The 18,440-nt window shown below is 43.1% G+C and overlaps 1 long non-coding RNA gene across 1 annotated transcript in view; it reads left to right on the top strand.

Annotated features, from left to right (window-relative positions):
- Nucleotides 1–12,726, top strand: part of LOC125180961 (uncharacterized) — a 42,646-nt gene extending 29,920 nt beyond the window's left edge. Inside the window, exons 3-5 of the long non-coding RNA XR_010825852.1 lie at nt 1,712–1,859; nt 3,849–3,945; nt 9,317–12,726. This is a non-coding gene — a long non-coding RNA (uncharacterized lncRNA). The remainder of the gene's footprint in view (nt 1–1,711; nt 1,860–3,848; nt 3,946–9,316) is intronic.
- Nucleotides 12,727–18,440: the final 5,714 nt, after the last annotated feature.

Genomic DNA, 18,440 nt, shown 5'->3' with positions numbered 1-18,440 from the left:
GTTCAGTGACACTATTTAACCCTTGGAGGATCAAATATTAGCAGCCCAGCTTAAATGACAGCATTGTTTTGCATGTTTTCTCTTCCCAAGTAGAAGCAGAGGCAAGGGAATACACACTCTTTTGAAAGAGAAACAAGCTTTCAGAGTGTATGCCTACTGCCTTTTTAAAATATTGCAGAGTGAGTGCATGCCTTTTTCTGAAACTAGGTAAGTATGATTTTGTGCCCCCTCATTTAAACTAAACCTCAGCTTAACCCCAAAGTTAAGGAGGATTGTTTAAGAATAAGATCTTATTCTTAAAGAATAATTCTAATTTGAATATATTGTATAATATTTTACAAAATAATATGAGGGAAATTTAGTAATCTGTGGTGAAATGTGACTCTTGACGCAACTTTCTGAATGAGAGTGTTTGTTGCCATCAATATGCTCAGTAGCCCATGACCAGCAGCCCCAGAACAAACGCATCAAAATCAGCAGTCAAAACCTGTGCTGGAAGAAATAAAATGTGCAGACATCAAGGCCAGGTACAATAGGTGCCACTTCTTGTACCAGCTGTACACGAGATGTCTAACCAGTGCACTCTGTTGACAAAATATCCCTACCGTGGGTATGGCTACGTTGAAAAAGCTTTCTGTGTTTCTGCTGTAGCAGAACCACCACCCCTCTGAGGAAACAATTGCTGCCAATGGAAGTGCTGTATTGCCGGTGCCACTGTGTTTGCACAAGGGGGTTTCTTCTGGCAGCAGTGAGTATTTTGCCTCGTTATGCCCCTGGGAGACGTAGGTGCATTGACAGTTTCCCATCGCTGGCAAAATGCTGTGACGGAGACCTGGGCATCCACACGTAATAACAATGATCCACACAGCTTTATTTCTGAACAATTATCACCTTGAGCATTTACACAGCCCTAAATGTAGAGTACTGTTCAGAATGAAAATTGAGTAGCATCTACCTTTGGCATTTAAGTGAGCCAAATAACAGTTTTCTAAACAAGCAACAACAGAAAAATAGATCTTAAGACTCTAATGTCAAAACAAACTGCATTACAGGTGTCAAGGCTAAGCTATAAAGAAGCAGCTGTGTGGTCAGCATCACACTGCATTCATCTGACAAAGCTGAATTTATGGCAATTTTTCTTCTTCTTTCAAAAGCTTTTTGTTCTTTGTCCTTTGGAGAATGGAATGCAGTTCCTTCTTTCATCATTACCTTTCCCTCCAAGCCTGATGCAATTTTTAGTTACTGCTTTATGACAGGAATGTGTTTATGATTCTGCAAACATGCAGAAATATTTCCTCACGTTTCCTCATCCTTCGGGTCCCAGGAGAGAAATGATGGGATTCATCTGACCAAGCGTGTGCTCCCACAAGCCACAGAAGGCTCTCTGGAGTGTCAGCTGGAAAGAAACTGGCCCTTGTAGGGCACAATTCTCTCATTTAAAAAATAGCTGCCTTTGGAGAAGGCAGCCTTTTAAAAATCTCAGAGTATTTATCACCTTTACATGTGTGTATCTACATCAGGATGGGATGAATTGTGTCCTGAAAAGGCTCGCTTCCCTCCAGTTGACTCCAAAGGGAGCTTTGTCAGGTGCAGCTGTCTACACCACAGAGGTCTAAAGTTAGAAGAGACCAGCCTTGCCCCAGGATGTCCTCCTACCTCAGCCTCTTCTGTAACATGGCTCACAGGCATGCACGTTTACCTTGTGCTATAGGTACATAATTCCAGTTGAGCATCCCTGGCTGCCTCTGCCAAGAACCCACCTGCAGGTTGGCCTACGCATCGGACTTCGAGCTCTTCAGGTCCACCTCTGCAGCTGGCGGGACTCACCCCAAATGTGAGCGCTTCCTTTAGGGCTGCAGGTAATGCTGGCCTTGGACGAGAAAGCAATTGCATTAGCAGTATGACAACAAACCTGAGCTGTGGCGGATGGCCCTGTTACCGCCCGCTAGATAACTGCTGGTAACCAATGCCCCCCACACACATAGCCAGACTCCGCGGTGGTGTGGTGCAGCTCCAGGTGTGGTTTGACACGATGGCAGAGCCTGTCCAACAGCTCGCTGTGGCTGCAGAGGCAGCCCCACTCCCCCTCTGCACAGCCCCGGTCCCACCCCTCCGCCTCCTCCTCCCGGACACTGGGGCTCCTCCTTTCTACCAAAGTGGGTCGTGGTTTTCTGAGTGCCCCAAATACCAGTTTTCTGTTAATCCCTCATTTTTCTCAAGTAACTGTTGCTTCATCACCACTTTTTCATTCTTAGCATTACAACAGGAGATGTGTTTGCTTACTTTGTGTAATTTGACATGGTCCTCGGTCTCTGGTCCCTTTTCCTGTCCTGTTATTTTGGTATCTGGAACCAACGAGGGACCAGCAAAGCAGCTGGTGGGAAAATGACACACGGCGACATGAACGTAGCTGAGTCAAGCCTGAGTCCCCTCCCTAGGACCTCCAATAAGGCTTCAACAAAAGGGCAGATATGGGACCAAAGCCCACGCTGAGTCAGAGAGGTTGCTGCTGCTGTCACGGTCATTTTCACGACCATCACGACTTCTCTGCCCGGGTCCAAAGAGCACTGGCACAGAGCCAGGGACTTGGGTCTTTTTTGTGTTAAACGATTTGGATGGCTCGATTTATCTTGTATCTATGTGATAAAGCCATTCTGAAAGACTTCTAACCAAAGCTGCTGTGGAAGTCATTCGCCAACACTCAGTTCTCTGACAGCCTTGAGGAAAAGAGCACGTGGCCCCATGCTGCTTCCCGAGGGGCTGCTCTGTCTGTGCTCGGAGCAGATGGTGGTGGGGAGGCCTCGTAAGTCTCCTCTCCCTCTGGAAGGAGACGAGGTGAGGAAGGTCCTGCCCCTCACCCCAGGAGGTTCCCCTCAGGCCCCAGGTAGCAGCTTCTGATCAACTCCAGCCTGCAGCAACATGTCCATGTCCTTCTCAGGAGCAGCCGCTATCCCCAGATCCTCCAGGCTGCCCTGATTTTCCTATACCAGTTATTAATATTTACAATTAAGTGGATCTGCTGAGTTTTTAATGAAGGCACATTTTTAAACAATGTAATCAAAGAACTTCCGACTGGATTAAGACTTCAGTGTACTACTGGTCTCATTACAGGAACATGTAAGCACAAATAAGCTTTGGTTTTACTCCCACTTTCACATACGCCACAGAAATCTTTCTGCTCATTCAATATCACTGAACATTTGATCCTAACAGTGGGTTGAACTCCAGTGGCTAGGGCTCCTATGTTGCATCTCAGGCACTGTGAGTCAGCCCCAGACACGCAGAGCTCCCAGGGTGAGATGCCACCAGATGCTCTCAGTCCTTGTGACACATATCAGCAATTGTAAGGGAATCCTGAGGAGGAGGCATCACTTGAAATAAAAGGTTGAACCGAAGGGTGTGCTGTTTGACAAAGCACAGACACTGAAGGAAGTTGTGCTGCTCTCCCCTTGCCCCCAACCATCCCACCCAGCCTTGCTGAGTCTGCCAGCACAGTTGGTTCTGGGTTCACATTGCAAGATAGCATCAGGAGACTGACAAGGTTGAAAACAACCTTCTTTTTTCCCTTTCCCTTTCCCTTTCCCTTTCCCTTTCCCTTTCCCTTTCCCTTTCCCTTTCCCTTTCCCTTTCCCTTTCCCTTTCCCTTTCCCTTTCCCTTTCCCTTTCCCTTTCCCTTTCCCTTTCCCTTTCCCTTTCCCTTTCCCTTTCCCTTTCCCTTTCCCTTTCCCTTTCCCTTTCCCTTTTTCCTTCTCCTTCCCTTTTTCTTTCTCCTTCCCCTTCCCCTTCCTTTTCCCTTTTTCCTTCTCCTTCCCCTTCCTCTTCCCATTTTCATTTTCCTTTTTCCCCAGGGACAGGGAGAAGCTGCTGGAAATGAGCAGAACTACTCATTGTGATAGCAGTAACTATCTGCTTAAACGTCAAACAAGTTGCACGCTAAGGAGAAAGGTAAAAATGGCTGTCAGCAAAAGTTTAGAGGTGGTTGTTAAGTGTGTGTCCTATCAAGACAAATTGTTCCTAGAATGTAGCAAATGTTAATTATTTCTGCATGGCAGCTCTAGAAAGGGCAATGTATTTAAGCAGCATGAGAAAATGTGGTCTATCTACCAGCTTCAAACAGTCCCTGCTGGCAAGCCTCCTAATTTGGGGCAGGGTGAGATGTCATCCTGCAAAGGAGGTCTGAGCAATAAGCAAAACACATTGGGACGTTAGTTTCAGTTCTGCTTTGTGTTGCTTGCAGCCCAGTCATTTTCTAGTTACAGTCTTTGAACTTTTCACAAGCACACACAGAGCTCAATTTCAGGACTGGTTGGTAGGCAGGATGTGTTGCAACTGCCAGAAGAAATTAATTGAAAGAGAAGTGTAAATGAACACCAGTAGCTGCACACACACACACACACACACACACACTTATCAATTTAACTACTTCCATTTAGAAAAGATTGAAACAAATTGGTACAATCTTCTTTATGGACAACATTAGAATGCAGAATGCATTTTGTACCCTGTCAGGTACAAAACCAGACTGTTTGAACTGCACCATCGCCGATAAAGGGAAGCTGTATCTGTGACTCCATACCAGTTATAAGATGCAGTTACAATAAAATAGGTGTAAAAGTAGCTATGAGCTACCCATATTTTTTGCAGAAATTACCTCCACATACATTGTACTGAATTTAGTTGGAGTTGGTGACATTTTTCCAGTAGCAAACTTATGATTTTTTTTTACTGTGGGGTTTTCATTAATCTGTCCGGGATGTATCTGCATGGATGTCCTAGCTCTAATGAAGCCACTAAAATTCTGTCAGTGATGTCAGGACGACTGGGAGTTCACGTTAAATGATTTACCGCAATGCAAAAAGAATTTAACAAATGCACCTCTGTAGCCATTGAATTCTGACTATTATGTAATTCCTGAAACTTCATGGACATCCGTATTATGTATACTCAGCACACAGGTTAAAAGGTACATGCAGAAATGTATTACTGTTTCAAAGAGGACAAAACAGCAAATAGCCTTGAGCAAAATGAAGCACAGAACCATGGAACCATAGCATGGTTTATGTTGAAAGGGACCTTAAGGATCACCTGGTTCCACCCCCCTGCCATGGCAGGGACACCTCCCACCAGACCAGGCTGCCCAAAGCCCCATCCAGCCTGGCCTTGAGCACCTCCAGGGATGGGGCATCCACAGCTTCTCTGGGCAGCCTGTGCCAGGGCCTCACCACCCTCTGAGTAAAGAATTTATTCCTTATATCTAATCAAAACTTACCCTTTTTTAGTTTAAAACCATTGCTCCTTGTCCTATCACTACGCTCCCTGACAGAATCCCTCTCCTGCTTTCCTGCAGGCCCCCGTTAGGTATTGGAAAGCCACTATAAGGTCTCCCCAGAGCCTTCTCTTCTCCAGGCTGAACAACCCCAACTCTCTGCCTATCTTCGTAGGAGCCCTCTGATCATCCATGAACATACCTAAATAAAATTTATCTTGATTATAAAGACTGTATTGACTATAAAGACTGTACTGAAACAGGGGTTCTCCACTGATGAGCATACCAGAAATTATTCCAGCTCCATTTTCAGATATTAATAATTATAATTAATTATGAGTTGGAGCAAATGGAGTAAAAGATAAAGGGTTAGAGGCATCTGTCCAAACATAAATGGTACCATCCATGCCTGCTTCAGAGACCGGCCCTTTGGCTGTACTGAGGCAGTGCAGACACAAGTTTCGTGGGAGTGATTCCTCAGCCTACAGCAGACCAATATGAACTTACTTCTCCACATTTTACACTCCCAAATGTCCAAAAGGACACCTCCCGATGTTTTACTTGCTTATTCAATTTGAATAGAAATCAGACATCGATCTTTCCACGAGGAGAGAAAAACGCGGTTTTGTCAAGTGTGACTGAAAATAGGAAATTACGATGGTAACAGCTGCTCAGTCTGACCTCTGATATAAATGCTGCCATAGGCGTTTGTGAACACATTTAGGAGAAAAGGGGAAAACGGCGCTTGTTAAATTGATTTATCTGTGTTAGCTATGCTGTATGAAAGTGCTGGCAGTCAGATTACCTCTCCCAATGCTGCAGTGAGAGGCCACATCCCCTGCAGTGTTGAACCCAAATCACCAGATTAATCTGGGAGTCCCTGAGGAAAAGTGGGGAAGTTCCAAAAACATCGACAGCTGGTGGAGGGGAAGTTTCAACAAACTCAGAGCTTCCCCAGCACTTAATCCTAGTGCTCAGGAAATGCTTGCAGACTAACATCGGAGCAGATTTTTTATGGGGTTAGTTTATGTCGCTTGGAGGATTCATGTGACTGTCACTGCTGGGTTTTGCTTTCATTTTCAGTATTACTGAATTTTATGGCCTAATCACACCAACCCTTTCATTTTTAATTCAGTTTCAAGTCTTGCAAGGGGATGGTTTCTATCACTATGCCTATAGCTAGTAAAAGGCAAGTTTACCCCTGAGCTGCATAACAAACTGATATGACATCTAATACAACCTGTTTTCCATCTCACAACATTTAGTTCCTCAGACTATAAGCAAATACATCATTTGTCTAGAAAGGACTTTCATTTCCTTCTGATGTACATTACCCCAAGAATTATTAAACTCGGGGCTTATTTTGCGAAATGCAATTTCCGCTTCATCCAACAACTCCCAGTGGCTGCTGACGGGGCTGTGCACTGTAGCACCAGTGCCAGCAGAGCTGCTGGGCTGCGAGGATGCCCATGCACATCCTAAGGTGTGCAGGGAGAAATTTTCTCCTCCTTCACTGCCCAGAAGGACGTGTCAGGAAGCAGGGGGCTTGGTGCTATCCTCTTTGGAGGAGCAAGCAGGACTTCAGCCGCTCCCAGCCATCTCCCTGGGAAGCGCGCAGTTCACAGTAGCTCTGAGCATCTCTATCCCTTTCCATAAATGTTGCCTAAAAATAGAGCTGAAATGTGACTGTTTAAGATATAGCCTTGTGGTAAACAAGGAAATTGAGCACATAGCCATGCAAAGCTTTGTTTATTTTTTCTGTCAGGGTATGTAAACTGTTAAAATGTATTGACTGTAGTTTATTATTTTGGAGCCAATTCCCAATAAGTTTAAGAAAACCTTCTGCTCTTAGGCTGCTCCGGCTTGCTGCAGATCTCATTGGCTGCGTGCATGTCTATGAGCTTTTCTGCAGTAGGCATTTTGATTCATTTAGCTTACAAGGTAAAAATGTCATAGACATATGCCAAGTAGTATAAACATTTATATTATGATTGCCTAAAATTGTACATTATAACCTAATTTTCAATTGCCTATGACTTAGGTAAACATTTTCCAGTTTTTATATCAGATTAAAAGTAGGAGTCCATTTTCAAGGCCAAAAAACCCCACTCAAGCAGCTCAGCCATTAAAAAATATAGAAACGCTGCCAGTCTAGCTAATGTTAACGTATTCCTATTTAAATGTATATTGCTTAAGCATTTCTACAGATAATCAGGAATGAGCAATTTTATCTTTTGATTTCTATAAGAAAGCGCATTGATAGAGTTGACAGACTTGTAAGTCTTTCATAAGTCTTTTGCATGTGCACGGTGGGCATGCTCAGAGCCACAGGGAACATCACACGCTGGACCTGCCACAAAGAGCTGAGTCTCTCAAGCAGGACATACACTAGGCCTCGCCTCCAGTACTGCATGCAATTTGGGGCACCACAATGCAAAAGAAGGACACAAAACTGTTAGAGAGTGTCCAAAGGAGGGCTACAAAGATGGTGAAGGGTCTGGAGGGCAAGATGTATGAGGAGCGGCTGAGGCCCCTTGGTTTGTTCAGCCCAGAGCAGAGCAGGCCGAGGGGAGGCCTCATGGCGGCCTGCAGCTCCCTCACGAGGGGAGCGGAGGGGCAGGCGCTGAGCTCTGCTCTCTGGGGACAGCCACAGGACCCGAGGGGACGGCATGGAGCTGGGACAGGGGAGGGTCAGGCTGGGGGTTAGGGAAAGGGTCTGCACCCAGAGGGTGGTCGGGCACTGGGACAGGCTCCCCAGGGCAGTGGTCAGGGCACCAAGCCTGCCTCAGTTCAAGAAGCCTTTGAACAACGCTCTCAGACATAGGTTTTAATTTTAGGTAGTCCTGTGTGGAGACAGAAGTTGGACTCTATGACCCTTGTGGGTCCCTTCCAACTGGAGTTGTTCTGTGATTCTATGAAAACTGAGACTTTGCCAGGCTTGCATGGCCAAGGGCAACCATAATTCTGACATCTGCAAACCCTTGAGCATCTGAATTTGCAACCTGAATGATCCTGTAGCGCAGTTTGCAGTGTAGGCATAATGTGGTGTACTTGCAGGCATGCCCACAGTTGTTTGCCATTTATACCTAAAGCTTTCCAGTGACTGCTTGGAGAAAGACTGACCAGGAGTGTCTGGCAGGGCAGATTCTTGAAGGCCTGGCAATAAGGGATCTCAAAATCCTAATGATCAGTCTCCCTCCTTTCCCAGCTTCCTCTGGATGCTCACAGCTGTGTCCTTCTCAGCTGCTGCATGGGAGAGAGCAGCCGTGCCAGCAGGAGTGGGAGGAGGGGTGAGACAGAGATGTGCCAGACAGTTGACCCCAGCTATCAAAAAAAAAAAAAAGCTGCTGCCCTCTCTTGTTTAGAGATGATCAGAGGCTGAACTGGCAAGCTTGCTTTAATGATGACTGCATATCCACTGTAACCTGCCTTCCCACTTGCCCATGACATATTGTGGAAGTAGCACGTTCCAAGTATGAAGGAAGACTCAAATGCAGCTGAACCTTATCTGGCGCAACTCTCCATATCTCCTGCACACTCCTCTTAAGCCTATAATTTCTGGGAACTGGGATACTTTGCCATATGTGATCTTTAACACTGGTGGCTGTTGCTCTGTTCCCCGTGGTTCACCTGTGCTCTGACAAGCTAAGGAAGTTCCCTGACATGTGGGTAGCTGGTAAGAAGAGCATGCAGAAAGTCTCAGGAGTCTATGGAAGAAAGATGCCAAGAACCTCATTCTTTTGCCAAACCACCACAGCTGTTCACTGCTATCATGCCATTTCTGGCACCCCTGGCTGTTGATAGGACTAACTGTCAATGCTGAGAGGAGATCAAACATGCTGACCAGAAATACTTTAAGGTGGAAGCTGTTAACTGGGCTGCCTTCCTTCTCTAACACCAAAGCATCACAGACAACCCAGAAAAGATGTAAAGAGGACAAAAACAAGAGTATGGAAAGCCATGTCTATGAGGATTGTAAAAGATCATGTGAACCTTTAGAAACAAGCAATGTCTCACCCACTCTTTTCTTTTTTTTTTTTTTTTTAATAGATCCTGAATCCTGTGTCATGCTGCCCTGCATCCTCTCAGCAAGCCTGATGTCCCTGGCATGCTTCCCACCTCATGTAGTACCTTTGGCTCCCTCACCATCACTTCCCTTACGGGTATCTCCTGGTAGCCTTGACCCTTCCATAATGCAGGGGTTCATTCCCTAAGCCCCTCCATCGTACTCTCGGCTTTGTCTCCTTTCTTCAGCATTCTTGCTGTTTCCCCTCCCAGCCTGGGAAGATGACGCACACGCGTTTGTCATGCAGCAGGAATGTCAGTCAGTCTGTGAAGGTAGCCGAGAGGGCAAACTTGGCATTTTTTCCCCTGCAACCGACTGACCCTTCCCCTCACTGATTTGTCATGCTTTCTTCTGACTCCGAAAAATCCCGTTGGAGTATCAGAGTGACTCTATACACCAGTCTGAGATGCCTCTTCCTGTCCTTGCAGAATCTTCTCTGATTTTTGTCTTTATTGGCATGCCTGGAAAATGATCCAGTAACCTAAGCTTAAAATTAAAGCTTTGGTAGTTACCATCCAAACCCTATGATAAGGGCAGCCAACTTTGCTGTACACTTTAAAAAAAAAATCATGGTACAGAGTGCAGTAATGTTTACAGATGTCTTTTTACTAAATTTACACCTACAGTTTTTGCGCAGCTGATCTCACAAACGACAAGCACAGGCATACTAAAAATAAGCTGGAAACTGCACAGAGGAACAAGGATGGAAAAGGTTTTGTTGTTGTTAAGGACTGCATGAAAGAGGGGAGGCGATGAATGCACTGTCTTTCATTGCCTCAGCAGGACAAGAGCTGTGAAGGGGCCTAAGCGTGCTTAGTGCAACAGAAGAGAAAGCGAGAGAGCTGCAGATGACATCCTCCCCAGTACGCAAAAGGGGAACAGAGACTATGAGAAGACGCAACAAAGCAGGGGAAAGGAAACATGGAGACAGTCGGAGAGTCCCTGGAGCAGGGGAGGAGTGGAAAGGAGCGAGGCTGGGAACTCGGTGAATCCTATGTGCAGCCGCCCTGGTCACAGCTTTGCCTCTCTTCTCCCTAGGGTGGACAGCAGGAAGCTGGGTTATGCTTCCACAACTTCGAGCTGCAAATGCACATGCCTGGGGAGAGACTGCAGCTAGACCAGGCAGAGAACAGATGGGACTATGCAGCATGGATAAATGGGAATTTTACCCAGTTCAAACTGTTAGGACAGAAGACAAGTTATGGGCATGCAGTGTGGTTAGATGTACTCCTGACTATATACCATATGTGTGTTTAAATGCCTTACTCCTAAGAATGTAGCATTCCTAAAGCATGCTATAATGCGGGAGTCAGAGCAGCTATTATCCCTCATCCTTTCAAACGGGCAGACCTTTTCAGCAAAGTCCCTCCCTCAGTGAGAGGGGCCAGGAGGACATGAAAAACTAAAGGTCCGGGGCAGCTGGAGTGAAGAAAGGGAAACCAAAGAGAGAAAAGGGATCCCTCCAGTGAACCACATGTGGTGGAGGCAGAAGGGGGCAAGGGATGGGCAGCGGCGAGAAAGGGAGATAAAGTTATGATGAATGGCGAGGGAGATGCAATTGTGTTGTTGAAGTTTGGAAAAGAAAAGGGCAAATGCAAAAAGAAGCCAGCAGAACTAGAGGAGGGAGAGAACGTGCGAGAAGAATTGGGTGATGGAAAACCTTGGAATGGAAACTGGTATTGGGGTTTGCAGCACTATCTGTAAGAAAGCTTGATCTCCATCTCTATGGCTTGCACTTGCATCCAGTGGTTGAAACTTGCTTAGAAGTACAAATCTATGTCTCCCAAGTAGTGATCATTTCTTCTGGGCATTAAAGAAGCTCAGAAGTTGTTAATGCTCATGCTGAGGAATTTGGCACTGGCAGTAATTGTTATCGGGTGCATTTACAAAGGTCCCCATCACCAACAGTACCTGAGCACACAAGGAAGTTGACAGAGTCAGGGCAGCCAGGTACAAACCTCCCTGCAGCATGTCATGTTCATTGCTAACAATTTGGCAGCTCATTTGAGACAGCCTCTGCCCATACCGCTGTACACTATAGATTGAAAAGAAGCCTTTCAACACATACATTTAATTTGTGTTCATAACAGGAGATTATAATTTTAAAATATTTGTGAAGAATTACCTAGAGCTATGCCAGATTTTTATTTTATATATATATTTTTTTGTACATCAAAAACATTTATAAAGTGGGGGAGGCTGACAAAAAAAGCTGGTTTTTAGATTGCAAATACTGTGGTATCATGACAGCTTTTAACCGAGAGTTGTAGCCTGTGTGTTAGCACTTTTATTACAAATCCTTGCTCGGCAGCCGAAGGAGCTAAACCAATTCTTAGGTTCTCTAAAAGATCTTTTTAGTTCTCCGCTCTCCCTGTGGGAGACTGGAGGCCAGGTATTCTTTCTGCTTGAAGAGTAGGTACCTAGAATTTTTGACAAGCAAAGTTCTTTGCAAGCAGACAAAAGTAGACTAAAATCAAATACACTTGTTAGGAGTTATTTCACTAAATACAGAAATTAAAAGTAGTTGCTTGTTATCCTATGTCACTCAGTTTCTCACACATGTTAAAGACAGTTATTCTTGAAGAAAAGAGCTTTTTCATCAGAAAAAAAAATCACATTTCCATGCTCACAATGGAAAATGGAAAATATCACTGATAACATCACTGTAACAAAACCAAGTAACATGTTTAAGTGCACACCTACCAAAATTTAAAATATTCACTGAGTTTATGTATCAGTGGATGAAACATAATTCTTCTAAAATTCAGTCTAGAGCAATCTTTTCCTGTTTTTGTACAGAGTGTTCTCAGATGTGCTCTGGATTTGGATAGTAAATGCAACAGGCAGCATGATTCTAACTGAGAACGCAAACCTTCATCCACAAGATTTTAGCCAAAGAGAAGTCACACAATTGCAGGCAATGTCGGAGAAGAGTTGGAAAGACCTCCTAAGAAGCCTGTAGCTGACCTCCTAAGAAGCCTGTAGCTTACCTCAGTCAATGTTTCAGCGGTAAGATTCCTACAATGACTTCCAAAACATCCACCCTCCCTACAGAATTAAGAAAAAAAAAGCAGCAGAAAAGAATCATTCTTAATCCTTAATATAAGCACTATTAAACATTTAAATTTCCCTTATAAATATGTCTGTTTTTGTTTTTGTAGCCAGTGTGTGTTTCTTAATTTTATCTCAGGAGACAGTTGTCTAAATCAATATTTACTACAATGATTCAGTATAACCACTAAATAAGACATATCTCTAGAATCATAGCGTCTTAATATTTTATTTTAAAAGACGTCAATTCTAAGAATTGGGATACAAGAAATATAACCCTGAAATTGTCCACCCTCATTTACGCGCACTGGACAAAGTTCATTACCATAAATGAGCTTCTGTAAAGCAACACCATCACCTGATTTTTATCATTCCTTTTAATCACATTAGATTAACAACAGTGCAGAAACCATTCACCACTTGTCATCTAATAGTAAGAAGAGGAAAAATACCACCAACAGTATCCACATGATGTATTCCTTATGCCACCAACTCTCCATTATCTAGGACAGCCTGGGCCTGAGATACACCATGGATGTGAAAACACAGTGGCAGTGCTGTTGCAGACCCAGCAGTCACTCTGGCATCTCTGTACCGCATTCCAGTTTCTGCAAGAGCTTGTTAGCCAAGCCGGCTCCTCACAGATAAGATACAGAAATAAGACCATACCACTGACACAGTCTGCTCACGGCCTGGGTAATCTTCCCACAGGCTACAGAGCATGAATGATCTTAGCAGTGAGACTCTCAGAAGCTTAAATCTGAAGTCTTAGTGATCTTGAGAAGGTATCCTCTTTGTTGACTTGTCTTTTCTCTTCTTCTCTTCCTTCCTTCCTTCCTTCCTTCCTTCCTTCCTTCCTTCCTTCCTTCCTCCCTTCCTTCCTTCCTTCCTTTCGTTAAGGCTGAGAAACGGCATCATCATACACACAGTAGCCATTCTGGAGGCAATTAATGAGTACAGGGTGTGATTTTCCTTATCTTAACTATTGCTTGATTTTGATTTTCACAATCTGATCATCGTACGTTCATTCTTTGGGGACCATTTAAATTACTGTTTAAGCTGGAAGGTATTCCTAACGTGGCATAGAACATTAAACATGTTTATATTTTCGTTAGTACTATGAATGTCCTTTCTGAACCAGGCCCCATCTGGTAAGACAACTCCTTAGATCTTTCTAACGCACATCCTTTTCCCAGTCATGATCATGAGAGATTGCTCATCATATCCCAGCACGGACAGGCAGCGAGCATTTGTCTCCATGCTTTAGTGTGCGACTTGTACCATAGTCAGGGGAACTAACGTGGTTTGATTTCCTGTGGGTTTGCCCCCTTCATCTTGAGCTCCTCGCTCTCACTGAGATAACCTCGGCACGTAGCCCTCTAGGCTGTTTGCCCCCTCCTACAGGCACCCCCCAGGGAGCGCCTGCTGGGCAGCAGGCCTGGTGGGGCCCTGTGCCACCTGCCTGCCCTCAGGGAAGGCCCTCTGCAACGCGGCCGCCTCCCTGCCGCACGGCCATCAGCCCTCACCCCCTCCAGGTTCCCCCTCCTGTGTTCGGTTCAAAACGCACAAAATAATACCAGAGTTGTCTTGAAAGCCCAGAGCAATGCTTTTGTAAGGCTACACCACCAGCACATGCTGGGTGAGGCCGGCTTCGATGGAGCTGGAGGGTTACGCAGGGCTGTGTAGACACCGCTGTAACGACCTGCTCCTGTAACGACCTGCTCCTGAAACAAGCTACCACTGAGCCCCTGACATATTTTGTCTTGGCGGGAGCTCATTGGTTCACCCCCAAAAAAGAGCTTCAGAGAGGACTCATGTACTGAGCCACCAGCAGCCATCACCCATGCCATGTGTGAGAACCTGATCCCCTCTCCCACCAGGACCCTGGGTTGTGTCCCTCTCTTCTACACAGCCACCAACCATTCAGCGTACCTGCAGGAACAAGATAGCTTCATCACCTCCTTGGTCAAGAGTTTTTGGTGGGATTCAAATATATCTTAGGGAGGCAGAGAGTAACAGAGCAATTGCATGTATCTAATGTCCTAGACAAAACAAAACAAACAAAAACAAAGAACAAACAAACAAACAGAAGACCCCAACCATCTGGAAGTGCCCCATCTCACAAAATAAAACATCTTAGTGATAATAACTCAGGATTTTCTTTCTTCTAGCAGCTTTTCCTGTGTTAGTGAGAGTTGAGGAGATTTTAGAACAAATTACTCCTTTTTTGTGTGTTTGTTTGTTGTTCAGTTCCTTCCTATTGCCCTACATTTTGAGATTTTACTTTCTAAAACCTCAGAATGTAGTTTTGCCTTCTGTAAGTTCCTCACATTAGTGCTTCCATTAGTAAAAAGGCAAAACCTGATGCGTTTCCTTTTATGTTTTTGGAGTGAATCCTCCAGGACAGAACACCCTCTTGCTGGTTGCATTAGCAATACCTACCCTTTGCATTTGTCATTTGTTGTAACCTTTTCTCCTTCATTATCTCATTTCTTATTAGAAATGAACACTTTTTAAATGTTAGATACTGCTTCTATCATTGTGTGTTACCACTGGCAAAAATACAGCAGGAGTGCAGCTGGTGGAATTCTGTTATCTTGGAGACGCATTTAGAGTTGTTAAATCAAACCCTTAGTTTTTCTTTCATCCTTACGCAGAAATAGCTCCTTAATATAATAGGCATTATTTTGAAGAGACGCTCAAGCACTATGTGAGGATTTCCCTTTTGTTATACACTCCTGACTGTCACATACCATTTTGCCTTGGAATGTAGGGGAAAAAATTTAAAAAAAAAATTAAGAACTTGTGTCCTGTACAGGAGAAGATTTTACTCAGAAAGAAGTCTCCTCAGAGATGTCCATCCTAGTCTTCAAACCATTCTCCAGTCCCACCAAGCATGGGATCAGAAGCAAGCTCTTCACAGGCCAAGGCATACCAATTAGATCTAGACTGCATCTAATCAGATAATGTAAAACTCAGCAACTCTTGTCCATCACAACTGCAGAGGTAATATCATCTTCAGCAAAATCACTGGTGTCCCTGGATCCTGTCCCTTCACGTCCAGGAATGTAATATACTTCATCCAGTGCATGATAACAAGCAAAGAAAACAAAATAACCGTTGGGTCTCAGAAAGAATTCATACAAAATACCAACAGAGGGAGAAACACCTACATGCTGGTTGGTGAATGTTTCTCACAAAATAGTCCTTCCATCCTAATCCTTCCATCCTGTTCTTCGGGAGGAACCTCCTAAAGACGAGCCTGGGAACTATGGACTCACTTATAACTCTGCCCAATCCCAGAAACCAGAGACCTAACACGAAGATATTTCTAACATTTTGTAATCTCTCTTCCCCACAGTTAACCTCTCCATTTTCTACAGGGAGTAAAATACAAGTCTCTCTTTTTCCCCCAGGAGGTAGCAAACCTGAAATTTCTCTGTCTCATGCATTTTCCTCTCTCCAGCAGTATGCCCCATACTTCCCAGGTACAGTCACCTTTATTTTTAAGCAATGATGTAATTGGTACATAATCAGCTAAACTCTGAGCAATCATTCCCAATTCATATTCATCTTTGACATTATTTGCTTTTATTTCAGTTCTGAAGAATGGCTTTGTATACCAAAGTTTGTCTAAATTTCTTAGCTATGACAGTTGGCATTAAAAAAAAATCTTCTTCCTACAAGCCTCATAGCTGCAGCAAAATAGTCTATTATTTTTATCTGATCTTTCTTAATCAATATATCAATGCATTGTTAAGGTGCTAGAAAAGACATACTACACTTTATAATTATTTTCATTTTGTAATTAAGCATGCACAGTATGTAATCACTTAACAATACACTACATACACATGTATGACAGGGAAGGACTTAGCCTGTGCATTATCCTTTCACATTTTCTCATGTGTGAGCAGCTCTGTAGCTGTAACCCTGCATTATGCAGTTGCAAATATTTATCTTTTAATACTCCTACTAAAATTGACACAACTCATATTTTGATTATGATAGATTTTTTTAACTAAAATTTACCTATGTTAAACACATCATCCATTTTTACTGTACAAAATAACAGAATTAACAGATTAGATAGTCATCTTACAGTGCTGGTGATATCTATGAAGTCAAAGTTTTCTGTATACACAGAAGGAAAAAAAAACTAATTAGTCAAAGCTAATTAGTATGGTGAGAATATGGGAGAGAATTTTCTGACTGCACGAAATGCTTTCTGACAATCTGCAAGGGCGATTACACACTTTCGTTTTGTATTTGTTTTAAATAATATTTCCATGTTTATATGCAGGAATTTCTTAAATGAATGCATAGTGCTTACTTATGTAAAAATTATACTTTTTTTTTTTCCTGTCTTAAAAAACAGTTGGTTTAAAATTTTGTGCTCACAGAAGCTGAATAACACACTGAATAGTTCCTAATTTTTTGCCCTTAACCCAATAGTAGATTGCAGTTGGAGAAACTTCCTTGTGTGATATACACCAAAAGAGACAAAAATGTGCTGCTGCACTTCAGCTCTGTGGGAAACAGTTAAATAGATAATTGTAATATTTACTAAGATTAAGCTTTCATAAAAGCTAAAACTTGTACCTTGTATTTTTCTTCAATAAGATAAAGAAATATGGGATTTAGAAAAAATAACAGGGTTTTCTAGCATGTTCAGAATACAGCATGCTGTGCTCTGCTGCATGAAATTGGAATGTGAGATGAGAGAATCCAAACTGTTCATTGAAAGTAGGCAACTTACTCTTCCTTTATTTATTTTACTCTTCCTTTTTATCCAGTCAAAGTGAGAGTGAATATTGCCAATCATAAATTTAGATGGTCTTTCATGAACTCTCAAAAGAAAGATGAGAAAGGCAACAACGCATTTTCTGTTCTCTGCTGCTGATGTTTTCTCTGTATAATATAAAGACAATATGCAGTCTCTACATGTGTTCCAAGCTAATGTCAAGTGTTACAACAGTAATCCTCAATTTCTGAGGTACCATTTTTGTCATTAACTGGGAGATTATAGTGTTAGAAAACAATATTCTTTACAGAAAATTAAAAAATAGAGTTTAAGAGAAGTGTTTTGTTGTTGTTGTTTGCTTGCTCGTTTGTTTTTCATTTTGCAATCATTTTGAAATAATTAAGTAGTTCTCCCAGATGTGCTAATGTAACTTAAAATACGTGATACTGAATTTTGCCATTGCGGACAAATGGCTTTCAAGGATGGCCTTTGACAACTATTAAAAGTAAGTGAACAAAAAAGTGTCAGCCACACATGAAAAAAAAAAAAAAGGTAAAATGTTGGTGATTTCTTCACATGTATGAGGCTGAGCTAGTGTGTCACATACTAATTCTTGTAAGCACCCTTGACATCTAAATTTAGCACCCTTAAGGCAACTACAAGATGCTACATCTGAAAAATGTTTGCAATGTGATGAGCCCCACATTCCCTAAGTCCAGTTTACATTTTGTAAAGTAATTTTAAAACAACTATTTAAAATATAGATATGTATATATGCAGTTTCCGAGAACAACTTGGACCCCAAACCTTCAAATTGCACATAAACAATGGTCATCTTGTAATTTCTACTGTCTGATACAATGAATTAAACCTTTGAAGCAGTAAAATGAGGAATAATGCTTGACTGAAGTCAAACAGTGGGTATCTTCATGTGCAGGACAGATACTCACTGAGAAGATCAGCCATTTCCTGAACAGCTGACCAAGATTCGAGTCATACAAATGTCCATGAACGCTAAGTGAAGGGCATGTATCGAGCAGCTGTTTGCTATTAGGATGAGTGTTCTCAAGTACTGTGTAGGTAATATTTGGACAGTGTGTCCCATTGTGTAGGATAAGCTAGAGAAACTGTTCTCTGGAAATAATTCTTTCTGCTCCGACTCCCAGTATCACTTCTATTTTCTCACCCTATCTTTCTCCCCCATTAGCTGCGGTGGCACCTCGTCTGTGTCTGGTAGAACAGATAAGTGGTTGTCATCAACCCCACTACATGAATTACTCATTATATCTGCTCTCTGAATACTTCAGAAGCCC

The sequence above is a fragment of the Anser cygnoides genome, chromosome 1 (genome assembly GCF_040182565.1).
Source record: "Anser cygnoides isolate HZ-2024a breed goose chromosome 1, Taihu_goose_T2T_genome, whole genome shotgun sequence".
Taxonomy (NCBI): Eukaryota; Metazoa; Chordata; class Aves; order Anseriformes; family Anatidae; genus Anser; species Anser cygnoides.
Note: the sequence above shows the minus strand (reverse complement) of the source record. Positions and strands in the feature narration are given on the sequence as shown.